Raw genomic sequence first — 21,030 nt, forward strand, 5'->3', positions numbered from 1 at the left:
GCAGGGTCAGAGTTATATGGAGATGTGAAGGTAGTGAGGAGCCCACATGCGATAGCCTCAGTTTACCCAAATCTCACTTATCTGAGATCTGCTGTGACCCGAAATGGGCTCACGTTGGCTAATATCTGGTAATACAGCCATGTAACGCTCCTCCAGAACTGAACTGGTTCAGTATCTCCAGTGACAGCCACGGCTGTATCGCAGTCTGAGCGTGGATTTGCCTCATGGCGGGGGTTGTTGGGATTCCCCCCAGGTGCTCATTTGGAACCCACACAGACACGCTGCATGGAAACCATTCAGGTTTATGATGATGATTACTGGCCTGCAAAGGATTTTGTACAAAAATCGAAACCCCAGATTGGAGGGTTTGGAGATTTTTTTCCTTCCCATTTTGTAAAAAAGCAAAACTTTCCCAGCACACTCAGCTGAACTCAGAGCAACCTCCTCCCCCAGTTCCTTACCTGGCAGTGGCAGGGCCTCTTGAACCGAGTGGAGGGGGCCTGGTTTCACTCTCTAATGCAGGGTCTTTCCCCTTTAGGGAGAAGCTTGACTGTCCTGCTGTCTCCTCCCACTTCAGTTGAGACGTCCAGCCAGTGGACATCACAAACCTCCTTTCCCATCTGAAAGGGGCGGGGGGGGCTTGGGGTTTGGGGAGAAACCCATGTGTCCTCTTCACTCTCTGCAGGCAAGAGAGATACTATTGTGGTCTCAGCCTTTCAACGTGTAAAGGTGTGACAGCTGACAGATACACCAGGGGTTTCGCTGGCCACCTCCAGAGCTGACAGCATGCATGGCATCAGTGTGAGCTAAAGAGACACACTTCCCTAGATAAGGCTGTAACAAGCTCATATCCTCTGTGCTTGGGCACAGAGGGAGACCTGCAACACACGCTCCCCAGTGCCTTACAAAGGCAATTTGGGGTTTCCTTCACAATATACACCCCAGAACACACAGCTTGCTTGTAGGTCACAAGATCCCCTAGCCTCCATCCCTGGGAAATTAGAGGCTGCCATGTGAAGATGAAACTTTCAGACTGTGTACATGCATACACACTGCACTCTGGGATGCAAGCTGCAGGGAAACCCCAGCTAGCTGTATGTTTTTGAAGAAAGAGATCTGCAGGACTCAGGCAAGTGGGTGCTGGGCTAGGAGGAGCCAACACACCCAAACCCCATAAACAAAGGGGGAGAAAGTTTTCCCACAGGCCTGGAGCTGGAAGGAAGCTTCTGTGAAGATCCATCACAGAAGGCAGAGGGAGTTGGAGGAAGAGACAGTGTCCTGTGCTAGGAGGGATGAGGTCAAGGAGATGGGAGCCACCACAGACTCTGGGAAGCACCCACATTTTGGGGTGATTATTTGAGTCCAAAGCAATTTTCGGAAGTTCATCCATCGCTAGTACATGTGGCCTTTTGCTTCACACAATACAGGTGTTTTCTGGACATTGTCACAGCCTGGGTCAAATGATCATTGCCATCATCACAGTCTTTCTAGACCTGTGTTTCTTTGGAGCTGGGTTACAGGTAGTTTTGATTTCTATGGAGCCACGCGAAGCCAAGACATCCATTTCCTTTTAGCTCAGTACAAACTCCCAACTAAACTAATGATGAAGGTTGGGAAGAGCCCAGGGTTTTACCCTTTTATCTTCATGTGTTTGCATGTAACGTTTGAGGCACTTGTTTAAATAAATGCATAAACAGCACTCTTGAAACAACTGAATGCCAGCAGCCCAGCACTCACCAACAACCCCAGCCCAGCATGCTCAGTCCAACACTACACCCCCAAGCCAGTGTGCACACGACAAACCTATCATGCCAATCTAGCATGCTCAGTCAGCTAGTCATAGGCAACCCTATGACACCAGTCTGGCATGCTCTGTCCTGCAGTCACAAGATGCCAAAATCAAGGTGCTCAGACACTACGTTGCCAATCCAGCATGCTCCTTCATGGCAACCCTCAGCACCAATCCAGGGCGTGCACGCAAGGGACAGCTAATATATCCTCACAGAAACCTATTTTGGGTTCCATCTTCCAAACGTTTATTTTCTGAAGGAGAAAGGGGAAGGGAACGTGTCCAACTCTGACACTGTCTGCTTCAAGAAAAACTTCACTCTGGTTTTCCCCCTTCAAAAAATGGATCAAAGCTATTGTTTCAGCAGAATACTTGAGTAATGGTTTCACAGATTTGACTTCCTTCTATGTTACTGTTGATCCGCATCTGGCCCACATCCCTGCAGTATCTGAGCATCTCACAATCGTTAGTCTTTCTCCTCATAGCACCCGTTAGGACAGTATTACCACCCTCACGTTAGAGGCAGGGAACTGAGTCACACAAAGGCTAAGCAACTTGTCCAAGATCTCACAGGAAGTCTATGGTGGAAAAGGGAATTGAACGCAGGTCTCCCAAGACCTATGCTAGAGCCCTAACCACTGAACCATCCTTCCTCTTTATAAAACATGGCTACTGTCTACTAATAATATATCTATTCTCAGGCAGCCAATTCCCAATGTTTCTCTTTCATAAGAGAATTCACACTGGAAAAGAATAGAATCACCAGGAGGCCGGTAGCTATTCAAATTCCTCCCAAGAAGACAATGGTTAATTACCAAACTCCATTTGATTGTTGACTTTGTTTCTTTTCTTGCTATTTTAGGTATACACTTTTTGGAATTCAAACACACTTTCCTTCCTGTTTGTATTTTCATGTCTGTCTGATATCACTCTTGCATTGCAATCAACATTCCTTTATTCTTTATCATTTGAATACTGTTTGTGCGAACACTAGTAAAAAGACCGTATCTGCAGCTTTTCATTCTGCGCACACACACACAACCCCCCCCCCCCCACCCACAACAACCCTAACCAGCATTAAGTGGATTGTTTGCAAAATCATTTTTGTTCTAAAATGTAATCAACTATATTGGATGTAATGTTTGTATGTTGAAAATAATATAAAAAATAGGGTTTGGGGCCTCCTATTTCCATAAAAACGATTTGTATGGCATTTATAAATATTAATATGGAATACTAGTCAAGAACAATGCATAACAGTAATGAGAATCACAAAATCCCATCATATTTGACACTGTCATATCACCAGTTTAAGGATTAGAAGGTGAATTTTACAGTTAAAAATATTGCTTCCCAATAATAACAATAAAATCAGAATAAAAAAACCCAGCTGCTTGTTACATTATATATTCCTGATGGTTTACTTCTTATTCTGGAGTTTACAGGATCATTGCTTTGAATGCATGTTTTTTGGATGGCTCGTTAAAGGGCTAACCTGAGAATGAGAAGGGAGGGTTTCTTATCTGCTTTCATTCTTGCTGAAGCCTGGCTTGGCCTAGGCTTTGTTTCCTGCTAACCCCTGACACTGACAGAGTCAAAGGCCTATCAAGTACTGCCCTCATGTCAGCAGGTTTTTTATATATACACGGAAGCTTCGTTTTGAATGATAAAGTTACCCCAGGTGTCAGTTTCCGCTACTATTTCTAAATACATCTGGTTAAGGGGGAGGGAAGCAGCAATTTCATTGAAAATCCAAGCTATTGAGATCTAATCACTGCTTAAGCTGGGGCTTTATTCAAATCTGGATCACCAATAGGGCTTGAGATGTAAATGAAGTGCAAAGAGAAATAAAGCGAGAAAACCCAATGATAGCCCCTTCCTTCAGCCATTTGATTCCCAAGTCCTTATCAGTCAATTAATGCATACTAAAACTTCAGTGGCAGCACCAATTTAATCGACCTAATAGCTGCCGCAAGCCCCAAGCATTAGCTAAACAAAACACACTTTCCGCAGCCTTAATATGAGACTGAAAAAAGGTCAAAATAGACAGCTTTACTGAATAAATCCCAAAGATCCATTCTAATTTCCACTCACGGATCTCTTAAGCAGTTCTTGGATGCTCTTTATGATACTTTGATCCACACATAGTTTCATTAAAACTTTGTGGCTCGATATTTTTAAACCTGATAGCTTCGCTAAACTAGTTCTCAAAATGTTTGCTAAGCCGCTGTGCATAAAACTACTTTACTGTCACGGTGTCTTCTAATATCACCTAAGTGCAGGCTGTCGCCATTTTGAAAATGAACCTTCTCTACATGCACTAGATCTCAATTTGGGAATTTTTGCTCTTGCATTTGAAGGGTGGCTGACATTATAAAGGAAAGGTGCTGTCTCCCCCCACCTCCCTCCCAGCTCCTGAAATCTAACACTAAAATTATCTGCTGTACCTTATTTGTTCTGGAAGCAAGTTACACAGAACTTTTATCCACTGTGGTTTCCAATTTCAGGATTAACATTAGATGCCAAAAACTGCCCAGAAAAAAAAAAAAAAAAAGTAAATGGTGGTTTGAAATCCAGTTTCATGATGGCAGTATGAACTGCCTAAAGTCCAAAGAAAACAAAAGGCACTTCCCCACCCCCAAAATCAGGGCATGATGATAAATCTAGTTTCACGGCCACAGATAAAAGTCTTCTTCCCAGAGAATGCCCTTTGCTCCCTGGAAAACAACATGCAACTTGGGGGGGAAGGTGACAATTTTCTCTCTTTCTTCTAGAGCTCACAGAAGGCTTGATTTCTTTAGAAGCTTTTGTGGCCAGTTTGCATTACAGCAGTTAAGAGAATTACAGCAAAAGGATTTCCAAAGAGGCTGATCTCAATTTTCAAGAGAAAAAATAAACAAAGGATTTACCAAAAAAACCTAACACTGCTCCCATTGGAGTTAATAATAAAACTCCCATTGGCTTCAGTGGGGGCCATTGATTTCAACGGGGGCAGAGTTCAGGCTTTGGAAAAATCCCATCCCAAAGTAGTGATGTAGCCTGCCTGCTGTTCCAGTTAGGTAGGTAGGTGACCACCACAGGTTGAGCAGTGTAGCAGACATTCGAGGTCACACTTTGGGCTTGTCTACAAAGGGACATCCAGGAAAGTTAATCTGAATTAACTAAAGAAGTGAATCTGAAGTGGATTTGTTAAACTACATAAAACCCTTGTGGGAACACCCTCATTCAGAATTAAAGTGGCTTAATTCAGCTTAGTTTAATTCACTTGGAAGTGAATTAAGGCCTGGTCTATGCTGGGGGGGAGGGGGGATCGATCTAAGATATGCAACTTCAGCTACGACAATAGCGTAGCTGAAGTCAACGTATCTTAGATCGACTTAGAATCACTTACTTCGCATCCTCGTGGCGCGGGATCAACGGCCACCGCTCCCCCGCTGACTCCGCTTCCGCCTCTCGCCGTGGTGGAGTTCCAGAGTCGACAGCAGAGCGATCGGGGATCGATTTATCGCATCTACACTAGTCGTGATAAATCGATCCCCGATAGATCAATCACTACCCTCCAATCCGGCGGATAGTGTAGACATGGCCTAAGACAAGATGAAATAAGGCCACTTTAATTCTGAATGAGGGTGTTCACACAAGGATTTTATGCAGTTTAACTAATCCACTTCAAATTCACTTCTTTAGTTAATTCAGATTAATTTTCCTGGATGTGCCATGTAGACAAGCCCTTACATTCCAATAGTTGCACTAGCAAAGGCCTGCTTACTGGTACAACTATTTCAGCTAGAGGTGTGATTTTTTTTTTAAACCATCAAAGTTATAGTGGTAAAAATCTCTAATGTGGATGCAGTTACACTGGTATAAAGGTGTCTTATAGTTACTCCCCTTCCTATATGTATGTGTCAGTGATCCCTCAGAGTTTGAGGACTATTGTCATCCGTAAAATGACAGCCAGTTATCACTGGTGAATCCACAGGTGGCTAATGAGACCAATCCAGGATCCAAAAAACTTGTCACAATTGAGACAGACATTTCCCAATGGAAGGTGTGAATCTGGATTGCTGAGTTGGGCTGCAGCATGTTCTTTCCTCCTTTCCTGTTTCTCTGTTTCCTGTTGTCTGCTGGATCTCAAAATACTGGGATCCTTGCCACAAGGTCCCTTGTCATTTTGGTTGGTCAAGGGCTTGAGTTTTCCATCAGTTTATGTCAATATTGCACTTCTTCATGTTGGTTTTGAGGGTGTCTTTGAAGTGCTTTTTTTGCCCGCCCTTCATCCGTTGGCTGTGGTTCCTTTGAGAGAACATGACCTGCTTTGGGAGTCAATTTTCTGGCATTCAAAGAACATGACCAGCTCAACTTTCTCTGAGGTCTACAACCAACTCGGCCTCATACCCAACCAAGAAAACTAAAGTATTCCACCAACAGGCTCTGAATCACCAGGATCCTGCTTCTGTAATTCAGATCAATAAAGAGACCCTGGAGAATGTCAAGAACTTCCTTTACCTTGACAGCTGTTGCAGAAAGTCCTGTATGTATAACAGTACTAGTATAAAGCAGCGCAGTGAGGTGGAGTGGCCTCCCTCCAGACCTAAGAGCAAGGGACCACTACACTCTGCCTGGTGGGTGGAGCCAAACCCACCCCACTGCCCTTGCAGAAAGTACCCGGACAGGGCAGGAAGTATAAAGGGAGGACCCGGCAGCTCAGTTGAGTGGGAGCCGGGAAGGAAACAGACATCTCCAGCCCGCTGCAGAACTCCGGAGCTGAACCTGCACTGCGTAGAGCTCTGCCCTCGGCGGCAGCCCACCCTGGAGAGGAGTTTCTGGGACTGCCGTCCACGGTGTAACCCAAAGAGACAGAGAACCCTTGGACTATGGACCCCCTTGCCCAGACTGTGGTAGGAAGTAGCCCAGGGAAGCCAGACTGTATCCAGTTTTGCTGCCAGAGCAGAGGTCAGCATGTTTCAGAGGATCCCCATTGACCCAGTGGTGGAACCACTTGCCACTGTTAGGCCCTGGGGCTGGGACTTGGTGGAGTAGGGTGGGCCTGGGTCATCCTGCTGCCAACCCCACCCCAGATGTGGTGGCCTGTCCTAGGCCAGAAAGCCTGTGCATTGCTTGTGGTTCACTCCAGCCAGGAGGCTGTGGGCTCCAGACTGTTTGTTTGCAGGCTACTTTAGCCAGGAGGTTTAGGCAAAAGCTTGACCCCGGCCCTGCCCAGAGGTCAGAGCTCCATTTGCTGGCTGCTTTAGCCTGGAGGCTTAGGCTAAAGACTGATCCCTGCTCTGCCCTACTTGAGGGGTCTAGAGCTCGAGACTGTTAAAGGTTGTTTGCCCCTGCTAGCAGGCTACGAGCTATAGACTGCTTACAACTGGCCCTACCAGCGGGACCCAAGCCTGAGTGCTGCTGCCTGACGCAGTGAGGTGGGGTGGCCTCCCACCCCACTTGAGAGCAAGGGACCACCACCAGCACCTTTATACAGACAGAGACCAGCAAAACAAGCTATACCAGTAAAAGCACGGTTTTGCCAGTATGTGGTGTCTACTCTATGGGCTTCTGCTGGAACAGCTGTCTCAGGCTACGTCTACACTAGAGACTGATGCAGCTGCACTGCTGTCAGATCTCTTGTGTAGCCGCTCTATGCCGATGGGAGCGAGCTCTCCTGCCAGCATAATTAAACCGCCCCCAAGGAGCGAGAGAAGTTCTCCCACCAACATAACGCTGTGCATGCTACCACTTATGCTGGCGAAACTTATGTTGCTCGTGGGTGTGTGGTTTTTTTACACCCCTGAGGGACATAAGTTTTGCCGACATAAGTGGTAATGTAGGCGTGGCCTCAGACAGGAGCGTAAAGAGGCATGATCCATCACTGACACAGCTGGAGAAGCCCTTAGTGTAGACGCAGTGCTTTTACCAGTATAGCTCATTTTGCTCAGGCGCTGGGAGTGGGCAGGTGGCTGTATTATACCTGTACAAACCTCAGCTTTGCCAGGACAGCTACTCCCACATTCGGAGTGCTTTGCTGGGATGGTATACTGATATTCCTACACTGGCAAAGCACTCCTAGGGCAAATATAGCCTTGGTCCACACACACTGGAGTGATACTATAACAGTATAGCTAAAATGATACAACTTTCCAGGGTAGACAAGACCCGAGTCCCACTCCAATGCTGTAATCACTAGACCATGCTTCTGGCTAACACAATAACAACAACAATAGAAATGAAAGTGAAGAAACCAATGTAATAAGCCTGCAGGGACCATAAAATTGTGAAGCATTCATGGGCTTGGGGAAATCGCAGTCCAGTTTGCTACCTCTAGCAAGGCTAGCTTCTGATTATGTTGATGAGAAAAACCGTAAACAAAACCACCATTCTCTGCTAATTAATTCCCTTCAAAGCACTCTACAAACCTTTAATTACATGGGTTGAAAAGCAGCAGTTACCCTATCAGCGCTGATCAGCCCGGCTCCCTCTTCACCAAACCTCGCCACCTGACAGAAACATTTTGTTGTTTTCACTGCTTCACACACCTAAGATGGGTTTGCAGTAAATCCTGTCAACTAAACGCCTGACAAAAGTGCTCTGATGTCAGGTATAAAGAATGCCACCTACAGCTTAACGTCTGGAAAAAAAAAAATTCTGAGTGCTTCAAACAATGAATGTTTTTGTCTTCTTAATGCCCAGTATGCAACCGAGTGGAAATGCTACTTCCATCCGTAATCTACAAATGAAATTAAAGTTGTTGAAAGACACATGATAAACCAGGGGCCTTTGTTTCCTACAGAAGAGGAAAAATTGAAACCACTAAATATTTTAGCAGATTTACTAAATTTCCAATTAAATCTGGAATTATTCAGAGCACCTTTTTCTCTCTCTCATACACATGCAAATACAGACAGATTTCCTATTTGAATAAAGCAAGGGAAATGTGAAGTGCCCAACGTAGCAGGAAAATTCATGAAGTGGATTCTACGATCTTTCGTATTAGCCTTGTGGACTAGCAGCAACGTTTTGAAGTGCTACCTGGGGATCTCTGGACCCACGCAGGTGGCAGCAGACAGTGGTAAGACAATTCAGTCGGCGTTGGGGGAGGGAGCCAGATATGCTAGGCAAGAGCACCCTCTGCCAGCTGGCATGAAGGGCTGGCTGGAGTAACATGCACCCCCCTCGACAGAGGAAAGGTCACGGGAAGCAGCTTACAAAAGACAGACGAGATGAGGACCAAAATCAGGGGCAAGATTAGATATCAGTGATTTAAACACGGGAGCAGTAGAACAATGCCCAGCACTGTCTCTGGCTTTCTCGTCTTTCCTAGTCCTTGGCCTTTCTTGCCTTTGCCTAGTCCATGCTGTCCTGCAGAGCCTCAATCATGTAAAATTCAAGATGATCTGCACTCCCTGTCCCCGGCGTATGCTGCTGTTTTGGTCCTAAATGCATCCGCAGAGCCAGGGGTGACCACGGTGTCGGCACACCGTTGGAGCTGGTACAAAGAGTGCGCGCTGCCAGCTCAAAAACTGGTTGGTATTTCACTAAACTACAGGACTGGTTTCCTGCTCAATGTTGGCATCACCATTCAGTGCCACCTCTGCCAGATGCCAGCGTTCAGAAGGAAGCCATCAGCCGTGGTGCTGGCGGACATGCAGGGGGAACATGGATCTGCTCCTGCTCCCATTTGAAATCCAGAAGGCGATTTGACCCTGGTCTTTGTGGGAGATGGAGCAGGCCCTTAATATTTGGTTGGCTGCTAAAGAGAAGACAGGGATCTCAGGGACACCACAATCCCTGCATGGATCCTTTCGGCACTGTGTCCCAGCTTACAGGTCTAAGTCATGGAAACATAGTTCAACTCGTAGCACGAGCAGACTTTGACTTTGGGCACCATGCACCACATTTTAAACCAGAAGAATTGCAACACAGAAAACGCTCACATCGAAGACAACCAGCCAGATGCTGCAATGGCTGCAAACTGGGGAGAGGGAACACGATGCACAAGTGGAGAAGGGAAAGATACAGCCCCAAGCAAGTAGAAACACTAACCCTCAGACTGCTTATACTTCTCTGCATTTCTCTCCCCCTGCAACCATCCCGGAGCTACAGGGCTTCCCCAGCATAGTCATCACACACCAGTCTGGGGTCATGACAGAGTATAAAGAGGCCTATCCCCTAGCTTCCACCACCTCCTCTTTCGCTGCCTATGTTTGTGGCACAAGCTGTGCGTGAAATTCACCCCTTTGCCATGGGCCAGCAGAGATACAATGCAGCACTCAAGTCTCACTAAGCCTGACCTGAGATGTAAATTGTGCGTAAGTCTCATGTTGGCTCGCTGCTCAGGGTGGATTTCATCTGTAGTCAGTGCTGGGGCATGGGTATCTGTGCACCACGCAGACAGATATTTGTACAAGGGGAGGATGGACCAATTTGCCCATCTAGTCACTACTCCTGCTGTGCTACACCAAGCTTCTTTGTTTTGTCTGACTCAGCTTCAGATCTTCGATCTAGCTATAAAATGGTACTTGTTGCAAATTTTAGTACAAATGGCGACCTGTGAGCTCCCAGAAGCCCCTGATGAATGAAGGCTGCACATAAAATTTGCTCCTGGCTAGAGCTATTCAATATTTTCCAAAATTTCAATGAAAAGTAACAATTTTTGGGGTGGGGGGGGAATGTTGTCCCCTTTTTGACCCAGCTCATTCTTGGGGTGAGATCTTGACTCCACTGAAGCCAATGGAAGCTGTTGCTGAGACTAGGATTTCACCTTTTGTCGTCTTGGTGGGACAAACTCTTGTATGAACATTCTCCACCAATGTTTCAAGCCCTGTTATTCTGCCATTTACCCAACACATCCCCAGTGTTTCGCAGGGCTCTCTCCCAAAGTGGGCATTCCTATCTCAGCAAAACAGTGCAATCAGAGGGATTGACGGTGGATGCCCCACAAGGATTGTGTTTCTTCTCCCCAGCAACTACTTGTCTTCATCTCCAAGGCCCTTCAGGACCCATCCCCACTCTACCCAACATCTCTTATACAGTGTTGAGACATGGACTCCCATCACCCCTCTGAAAATGATGCAGACCTGGATTGTTCATTTGCCAAATTCTCCTACAACCACTGTTGTGGTTTTTTTTCCCAATGTGCCCCTTATACATGGAAGGACCTTCCTATATAAATCCACCACACTGTCCTCCTGGCTCTCTCTTCTGCCATGATACCTACAAACAAACTCGGCAATGGCTATGCAGCTGGTCTGCTATGACCACTCACGCAGATCACTTTCATCTCATTGTTGCCCTTTTCTCCCCCTTGTCTGTCCTTCTGTACTCACTTGTTGCTTCTAATCGTATACATAGACTGTAAACTCTTTGGGGCAGGGACCATCTCTTTGTTACATATAGTCATGGGATCCCCAGGGTGCAGCCTGGGACCGTGGGACCACTGTGCCCCCTTAACTCTCTCCAGCCTGGGCTCTCTCTCACAATGCTTTGCTAGTGACAAGCAGCAAACCCCTCCAGGCCCTGTTATCACTCAGCAAAACAGCATGTGGAGCCCCACACCCAGCTAGATTGCATGAATGCTCCCAGAGCCACTCGTGAATCACACAGAGAAAGGCAACAGCCTAATCCCTCCAGCTCCCAGCACAGTACCTCAGGAATATACCATTTTGCACTGATCAAGATGAGCAGTGAAAATTTATTAACTGGTTCACCACTTCATCAATGGAAAGTGGACATACACCAGCCTTTGCTAACCTGAGCAGATTTACCACACACTTCAGGCAAACTAACTGGTAAAGATAAACAGTAAAACAAATTTATTGACTACAAAAGATAGATTTTAAGTGATTATAAGTCAGGGGTGGTCAAACTTTTTGGCCAAAGGGCCACATCAGGGTTGCAAAACTATATGGAGGGCCGGGTAAGGAAGGCTGTGCCTCCCCAAACAGCCAGGCCACCAACCCCTATCCTCCCCCTCCCACTTCCCATCCCCTGACTGCCCCCCTCAGAAACCCCGACCCATCCAACCCCCCCTGCTCCTTGTCCCCTGACCTCCCCCTCCCAGGACCCCTGCACCTAACCACCCCCTGGGGCCCCACCCCCTACCCCACGCCCCTTCTCCCTGTCCCCTGACTACCCCGACACCTATCTACACCCCCACCCCCTGACAGGCCCCCCTTCCATGCCTATCCAAGCCCCCCTGTTCCCTGACCACCCTCCCCCAGAACCTCTGCCCCATCCAATCGTCCCCCTGCTTCCTCTCCCCTGACTGCCCCCCTGGGACTCCCTGCTCCCTTACCATGCCGGAGCCAGCCACACCGCCACACCGCCCGGAAGGAGCAGTGGACCAGAGCATTGATGGCGCAGTGCGCTGAGGCTGCGGGGGAGGGGAACAGCAGGGGAGGGGCCGGGGACTAGCCTCCCCAGCTGGGAGCTCAGGGGCCGGGCAAGACGGTCCTGTGGGCCGGATGTGGCTCACAGACCATAGTTTGCCCACCTCTGTGATAAGTGAAAGGCAAAAAGTCAGAGTTTATTACCAAAAGAAAATAAAACATAAGCACGCAGTCTAAACTCTCAGCCCTATTCGACTGGGCAACATCTAGATTAAGCAATTTTTCTCACCCCAGTGGATACTTCAGTTCATAGTACACAGGTCAGGTTTCACCCTTGAAACCTGGGCCAGTCCCTTCTGTTGGAGTCTTCAGAGTGTCCTTGTTGCTTGCAGCATAAATGGGGGAAGGAGAAAGGCCAAGCATGGGCCCCCTGTGTTCTGTTTTATATTCTTAGTCCCATGTGCTTGGAGAACACAAGTCCAGGCATGTCTGGTGGGCATTGCTGACACAAGTCCAGACAAGGCTGAGCAATTCCCCTGGTGTGGCCTCATGCAGGTGAGTCATTGCATCATAGCTCCCTTGCTGGACAATGGCTGTTGATGGGTTGTTTGACATCCCACCCGGGCGTTGGTTCTTTCCTTGCTGTTGTCTCTGGGGAGCTAATATCTGGCTTATTCCCCAATTTACAGCATGTCTTAGTGACAACCATAGAATCATAGAATCATAGAACATCAGGGTTGGAAGGGACCCCTGAAGGTCATCTAGTCCAACCCCCTGCTCGAAGCAGGACCAATTCCCAGTTAAATCATCCCAGTCAGGGCTTTGTCAAGCCTGACCTTAAAAACCTCTAAGGAAGGAGATTCTACCACCTCCCTAGGTAACGCATTCCAGTGTTTCACCACCCTCTTAGTGAAAAAGTTTTTCCTAATATCCAATCTAAACCTCCCCCACTGCAACTTGAGACCATTACTCCTCGTTCTGTCATCTGCTACCATTGAGAACAGTCTAGAGCCATCCTCTTTGGAACCCCCTTTCAGATAGTTGAAAGCAGCTATCAAATCCCCCCTCATTCTTCTCTTCTGCAGGCTAAACAATCCCAGCTCCCTCAGCCTCTCCTCATAAGTCATGTGTTCTAGACCCCTAATCATTTTTGTTGCCCTTCGCTGGACTCTCTCCAATTTATCCACATCCTTCTTGTAGTGTGGGGCCCAAAACTGGACACAGTACTCCAGATTGTATTGTATGGTTACTTCACAGTAACCATACAATACAATCTCATACTTTCATATGCATTAAAGATATACATATTTAGAAAGAACAGTGACTTTCAGCGAATCATAACCTTTTCCCTGATACCTCACATGGCCTGCTTTATATGCAATATCACAATTATATACAGATAAGGAATATGGGGATTACAAGATGCTCCTCTAAGGTATAGTATGTCATACATATTTGTATAGCGCCTAGCACTATGGGGCCAGAGTCTCTGGGGGCTACTGAAATACAAATAATGAATAATCGTGACAATCAAACAACAACAGTGACTCTACAAAGGTGTAACTTACTGGGTCTCATTCTCCCCATTCTGTAGCCATTACACCCAATCAACGTGAGTACAAATGCTTGACGTAAAACAGTGGAGAATCTGACTCATAGAAATTAGGCAGCTTCACTTAGTCTCCTGTTAAAAACCATGAACTTTACAACATAATCAAGGTGTGCAGGTTAAATTGATCCTCTGTAGCTTTGTGACTCTAACCCTGCTGCCCTGGCTTATACCTTTTCTTCCATGCAACTATCATGACCGGGGAATAAGCAATTTACCAGATGATGCTGTATATTGTCTTCTACCAGTGAAATTAAGTAAAACATACTGTTAGCACAAGTCCAGAGATATTTATGTCTATGACATTCTAATCCACATCCTAAAGATAAGTATGGTTAAGAGATTGGCATTTTGCACTCGGTACACACAACACAATTAAAAACCACAGATTATTTGGTAATTGTTTTAGAACTTTAATTCCAGATGCAGAAGGTTTTTTCACATTGTTCCCATTGGAGGGCTAGGAAGGAGAAGTTTCCCTATGGTGGATTGCTGGGAAGAAAAAAGGTCTGGCAGTGGAGTGGTTTTCTCCTCCTTGGAGTGCAATTTGGACATAGAAGGGCTTGATTTACTTCTCACCTCTAACTGAAGGGCTATTTGCACAGCCCATTTTCCATGCGATGAAAGCAAAACACTGTGAAGAGCATTTCCAGAAGGAGCCAAGAGTTACTCATCACAGCCTGGAAATGATCAGTACAGAGCCATAATCATTAACCCTCCAAGTGCATGATACCTGGAACTGGAGGGTTTTGAGGTCATGAGAGGGGCATGTCTGGAGTTTGTGGAAGGGTCTCCATCATCCAGCCCAGGTTCAAGTCAGGAGGGGTAGATGAGGAGGTCAGGTAGGGGGGGCTTTCCAAGAACAATTGGGAGGGGCTTGGGTCACTTGGTGGGAATAGCAGAGGTGCTCAGTAGCTACAGACAAGGACATTTGTCGTTAGCACCCAGTGCCATTCTCTGAGGTAGAATATTTTCATCTGCAATCCAATTTACTTGCTTGCAGTGGTCTAGGGGCTAGTAAGGGGACAAAGGTCAGATTTTTACATTTTCTAATTTCTTTAGCCTCATCACCACCACCAACATGCTTAGACAGCACCGAACGCCCATGGCCACATTGTATGTCTTTATTCCAGGCATGTAAAAGCTCCACAGAGTTATTTCTGATCTGGTGCAGCCAGGCTAATTGCGGATGGCCGTGTGACCATTGCCAGTCCATGACTGGGCAGTGTCCCTTCCTGACCTCACATCTAATCTCCAGGGCTCACTGTGCAGGGACTTTGTGTCCAAGATGGGCTGTATGACGAAAAAGTGCCAGCCGGTGGTGACCGACATTGACTTCAATCCTCTTGAGTGGAAAAAGGAAACTGCGGGGAGGGATAGCTCAGTGGTTTGAGCATTGGCCTGCTAAACAGTTGTGAGCTCAATCCTTGAGGGGGCCATTTAGGGATCTGGGGCAAAAATTTGGGATTGGTCCTGCTTTGAGCAGGGGGTTGGACTAGATGACCTCCTGAGGTCCCTTCCAACCCTGATATTCTATGATTGAGGCCAGTTCTTAATAATACATCCCTATTACTGATCAAATCAAACCACCTTACGCCTAGCAGACGTCACCGGCAATGCACTTGAAATGCCTCCAGCCTCCTGATGTCTTGTTTAAGGAACACAGAGTTTCAGATCCATATAAAAAGACTGGAAATACACAGGTTTGATAAATTCGTGCTTTCGTATACAATTTCATCTTCTTTTGTCTCCAGACCCTATACAGGTCCTACATGGCTGAGACTGCTAAACCGATTCTCCTTAGGATGTCTGGCTGGATGTGTCCATTTAATGGCAATTTACTGCCTAGACAAATGAAATCTTGCATTACTTACATGATTTGTCTGGTAGCCCAGATGTCTTGTATCACGACTTTTGCACTGACACTCTGGATATTTGTTTTTGCCCAAGAAATCCTTAGTCCAAGGGCAGCTGCCACACGTTGGAAGCTCTCTAGTGCATCTTTAAGGTCGTTTGTGTCCTGGCCAAACAGGATGACATCATCTGCATGATCCAGGTTGGTAGCTGAACCTACAGTTACAGTATACTAGCATTTCTGGAGACACGGTCAAGGAGCCAATCCATTGTGCGGCAGAACAGCCCTGCTTCACCCTGGATCTTCTGTAAAACCTGTCAGACCTATGGGTCCCTCATCACACCCATCCCTCTGAATCAACATGTAGATCTTGAATTAACCTCAGGAGGATGTTGGGAACACCAGTGCCTCAGAGGTCCTTCCACAGGGCAGCTCTGTCAACAGAATCGACACCCTCAGTCCATGTTAAGGAGAAACTGGGAAACAGCCAAACACAAACTCACAGGCAGGGCCAGATTAACCTTTTGCGGGCCCAGCACCAAACATATTTGTGGGCCTCCATGTAGTTGTTATGGGCCCCTTCTGAGTGTGGGCCCAGCACGACGGTGCCATTGGCACCATAGTAAACCCAGTACTGCTGGAGTGGGGATGAAAACTTTTATTCAGAAACAAAGTAAGATATTTGAAGCCACGCTTGATTGAGAGGTCCACTCAGCCCATAGAGAACAAACTGGGCTAGCATCAGTATACCCAGAATACTCTTGAATTTGGTTTACTTGTGTGGGAGGGGGTTGTTTGTTAGTTTTATCTTTTTTGTGTAAACACTGAGGACCTGCTTGGGGCCCTGAACACAAGTGCTTAATTAGCACATTTATGGGCCATATTAAGCCCGGATGTAGCAGTCAGTTGAGTGGCACCTGCATCTCCCCACCACCATCTCCTCCCCCCAAAGTTGTTTTGTAAATACATTTTTTGAAAGCTAGATTTTCGAGTTTGGTACAATAATGTTTACAAAACTTTTTAAAAAGTTAGTTTCTTCAGCCTATTTCTCACTTTGCCTCACTGTCCCTCATGACTTCAAGTGAATCAGTAAAATTACGGGGGTGGAGTGTGGGGAGGAAAATTGCTGGTGCCCATCTTTTGCAGGGAGAAAGGGCCATTGAGACACACACACACACACACATTTTACCACCAAGGCTACACAATCCATTCTTAAGCCCGTACCCCAACCTTCATAACTGGGCTCTCCTCTCCCCACCCCCTTACTATTCCCCCCACACAATTAACCTCCCCCTTCACACAAGGACTCTCCTCAACCTCCCTGCTACTGCCCATCCCCCACTTTCACCTTAGAACTGTCACCTCCCTCACTTCTACTGAGCCCCCCGCCCCCCCAGAACCAACCCCCATCTTCAACCTGGACTCTTCCCTCCCTCTGCCCTCCACACCCAACCCCCACCTTCAATTCAGACTCTTCCCTCCCTACCTCCCTCTGCCCACCCACACCCAATCCCCACCTTCACACTCCGCTTCTCCTGTCCCTCCTCCCCACAGAGTCACCGCCAGCTGCCCCATTGCACCCGGACTCACCCCACAACTGCCCCTTCCCCCCTGTGCTCTACCCCCTTCGCTCCCCAGAGTGTGGGGCGCAGTTTCTGGGCATTCCCACTGGCAGGGGACACAGCAGCCAGCCCCACCCATCCCAGCTGTCACTGTGCCCCGGCCCCCAGGCACCACAAATAAAGACTCCCCCCCACCTCTCGGCGCAAAGGTGCAGGGTTGAGACGGTGTCCAGGAGCCCACGGCTGGTCATCAGGGTCGCCGGGGTCCGCATGGCAGGAGGCACAGCACCTCTGCTTCCCCCAGCTCCCCTTCACCCCAGGAGAGTGGGGCGACTCAGGGATGGGGGTGGGACTGAGCCAGGAACCCTCACCCCGTGCCCCATGGGAGAGGAGGGTGTGGCAGGATCAGCGCGGGGAACTAGGGATGTAAATAAAAAAAGTAACTGTGTAACTGATTAAAATTGTATCAGTTACACGGTTCAACATTTAACTGGGCGGGGGGGTGCTGCAGCACCCCCATGTTTTATGCAGGGCTCCCCTGCCAGCCCTCGCGCCCCGGGATCCCAGCCCTCGCCACTGGGGACTCTACCGCCCGCTGCCGACTCCACCGCCCGCTGCCACCACCCCAGCCGCCGGCCCTGCGGGTTCTGGGCTTCGGCCAGCAGCAGGGTATAATCGTTAACTGGCAAGCCCAAAGCGAGAAGAGTGATGCTTATCAGTTAACCGGTTACACTTTTACATCCCTACCAGGAACCTGCCCCCTGCACTGTTTCCTCGCTTGGGGTTTTTTTGGTCCGCTCTGCCTGCTTCAACTGGGGCAGCTCGCAGCATGGCATGGGACATCGTGGGACTAGTCGTACAGCTGGCAGCGCAGGTCCTAGGGCCCCAGCAGAGCGCAGCGGTGCATGAATTACACCTCCCAGCACAAACCGCAACACCCAGTTCCGGCTGCACCCTGTGCATTGCACTTCCTGGGCTGCTGAGTGTTTCAGCCCCACTGGGAAGTTGCAGTCGGCCTGTGGCCAGGGCAGGATTAGTTCTTTGGGGGCCCCCATGTCGTCATTATGGGCCCCTTCCACGTGTGGGTCTGGTGCCACGGCGCCACTGTAAACGCAGTGCTGCTCACAGGAAGGGATTGAGACTGGATATGCAGCTTTCACCTCTGCCTGATAGGTTCAATCCAGCCTTGTTTAGTAGTGACCGAAAGCTGTTGCCAACTCATGGTGACCTGCGTGTAATGAGTTTGAGTTCACAGTCCATTTCCTACTGGACAGGGAACAACATCACAGCCTTGCCCCACCACCCCATCCCTGTCAGCACACTCATTAGAGAGGCCAAGGACTGAGCAGACACAAAGGCCTGAGCCCTAGATATAGTCACGTTCAAAGCAGCAGGTTGCGTGGCAGGGTGGTGCAAGTTACACAACTATTGCCCATGTTGTACCAGCTGTTTGTTTATATTGGCCTCATCGCTATGATCTCCGGGTGCATTACGGACTATGCAGCTAACTACTGTCGAGAACAGTGCATTCAGATCAAATCCACTCCCAGCTTCTACCCTCTCTATTCAGGCTTGATGAGCTAAAAACCCTTTGGCAACGTGACCAATTTAAGGAAAAGCCAGAGTGAACAAAAGCATACGATAGGACTTCAATACAAGCCTACATTTAAAGGAAAAAACCTACGTGAACTGCATCCTAAATGCCTTCACACTTGAACCGTGAGAAAGCACAAAAGGCAGATAACTCCAGGGTCCAGAGATGTCCTCCACAAATGTGGTGTCTTCCTTCACTCGGGGCTCCAAAGTGGGAGGAGGCACAAAGAGCTTTCTGGTGGGATCAGAAGGTACAGTAACAGAAGTCACTTTTTGGACAGCCAGGACCCAAGCAATTCAGAAGTTTTTCCTTGCCCATCTTGCTCTTACAGAATGTATGCCATCTGGCTTTCATTCAGAACCATAACTTTCCTCCCATGCCTGGCAAGGTGACCTTAGAATCCAGGTGGAGGTGAGAATCATCAGCATATCTAGGTATAGACACCACACTTATCACCATGGTATCTGAGTATATTCTGCAACTGTAACCCAGAGCAACTCTCAGCCTCCTACTTCGGCTTCACATACACATTAAACAGAAGGTAGCACTGCATATGCGAATCTTAGGGAGTTGGGAGAAATTACCCAATGAAGCTCTTTCAGTCCTCCCCAAAAAGAATAAATGGCACCACTGTAAACCCAGCCCATTCATCCCTGCCAGGTCCTGTGGATGAGTAAAGAGTGAGTGCTTCATAATCAAATATGTCACATGTCACAGAAAGACCTAATAATATGAGCAAGGAGGTCTGAACTCTGTTCATCCCCAGAAGACTGGCAGCCCAAGAAATAAGTGCATTCTCCACAATGAGCCAAGGTCTAATGCTAGACCTTCCCCACTAATCTGCTACAAAAAGGAGAAAGCTGAGACATCAGGAAATTGGCAAGGTTAACAAGAGAAGTTTTCCTGAACAAGAATCTCACCACCATTTGCTTTAGGAGGGTAAACAGCTTGCTCTTATGAAGGGAAGCATGAACAATGTCTACTTATAATGGGTTCAGGCATTCCCCAGAAAGGAGGGGAGGACATCTTGCAGGCAGCTGAGGGAAAAGCTTATTCAGAACATGCTTCTGGAAACTCCTGACGCGTTGAATGAAACTCAGCCAAAGCAAAGGAGCATGGTGACATTACAAGAGAAGGGGTTTCTAGGGCCCACTGTATACCTGGCTGTGGACAGAAGAGGCCTGTGCTGTCCCAGCAGGCTGCATATCCACCTTCACACACCAACGCCAAGCCTTAGCATGTGCCCACCTACGTGAGACAGAAACCACGCAGGTCTATCCCATGGTGATCATGAAACCCATCCCACCCCAAGTCAACACACCACAGTCACCTTCTGCATGGACCCGTGCATCACCAGCACAAAGGGTTTCCAACTCCAAGCAGAGTCACAATTCCTCCTTGCTAGTAACATGGCTCCTAAATTCATTTTATCTCAGGACTCGCATATCCACATGAATCCTCTTTCAAAGTTAGTCTGTGGTCAGGTGTGAACACCCAAGCCTCCTTTTCCCGACTCGCCTTAGGCTGAATCCAGTACCTGCTGGCTAGAACTGCACAGTTCTGGTGCATAGGTAGGTTCTGGGGCTAAATAGAGGAATGGAGTGTTCAAAGCTGGCAATCTAGCATCTTTCATCAGCACTTAATTCACTAAAAAAAACCCCAATAAGCCACACCAACCCTTAAAAGCTTTAGAGCTGTATTTCTCATGGATGCAATAATACTTACTTACAATATGGACTCTGGCTGCTCTTTATATAACCACTGCTCTTAATCAGCTCAGTATTAGAAGCTCCAACCGGCTCTCATTTGACTTTTTTTATTTTTAAAACACAGATTTACAATCTCTCAGATTCTTCAGTTTTTAAACCACTCTGCAGAGATACTTTAAGAGTCTTATTTAACTCAGACACATTGGAAAATTGCAACCCCTCCCCCCAAAAACAACCCCATAATTGGAAAGCATTGATTTAAATAAATCTAAAACAAAAGAGACTAAAACATGAAAACAGATTTTTGCTATGCAAGTCCAGTGCTAAGCTTGTTTACATGGAATGTTCATTTGCTCCAACGATTCTTTCATTTTATATCTAGAGGAACCGGTAGGGAGCATGTACTTTCAGCGTCTTTTTGAGAAGATTGCTAAGGTGAGCTCTACCTTTAGCAAAACCCCCGCAAGCTTTGCAGTTACAAAAAGGACTTCATGTGTGTTAATTTGGCTTGTTAGAGGATGTCGTTGTTTTCATATCTTTTCCCCCTTCTGATCACTTCTTCATTTGTGAGATAGTTAGGGGGCACT

General features: G+C 47.4%; 1 protein-coding gene across 2 annotated transcripts in view; it reads right to left on the reverse strand.

Moving 5' to 3' along the window:
- The window catches only part of TMEM260 (transmembrane protein 260), an 86,934-nt gene that overhangs the window by 9,502 nt on the left and 56,402 nt on the right, over window positions 1-21,030 (reverse strand). The window lies entirely within an intron of this gene.

The sequence above is a fragment of the Lepidochelys kempii genome, chromosome 6 (genome assembly GCF_965140265.1).
Source record: "Lepidochelys kempii isolate rLepKem1 chromosome 6, rLepKem1.hap2, whole genome shotgun sequence".
Taxonomy (NCBI): Eukaryota; Metazoa; Chordata; order Testudines; family Cheloniidae; genus Lepidochelys; species Lepidochelys kempii.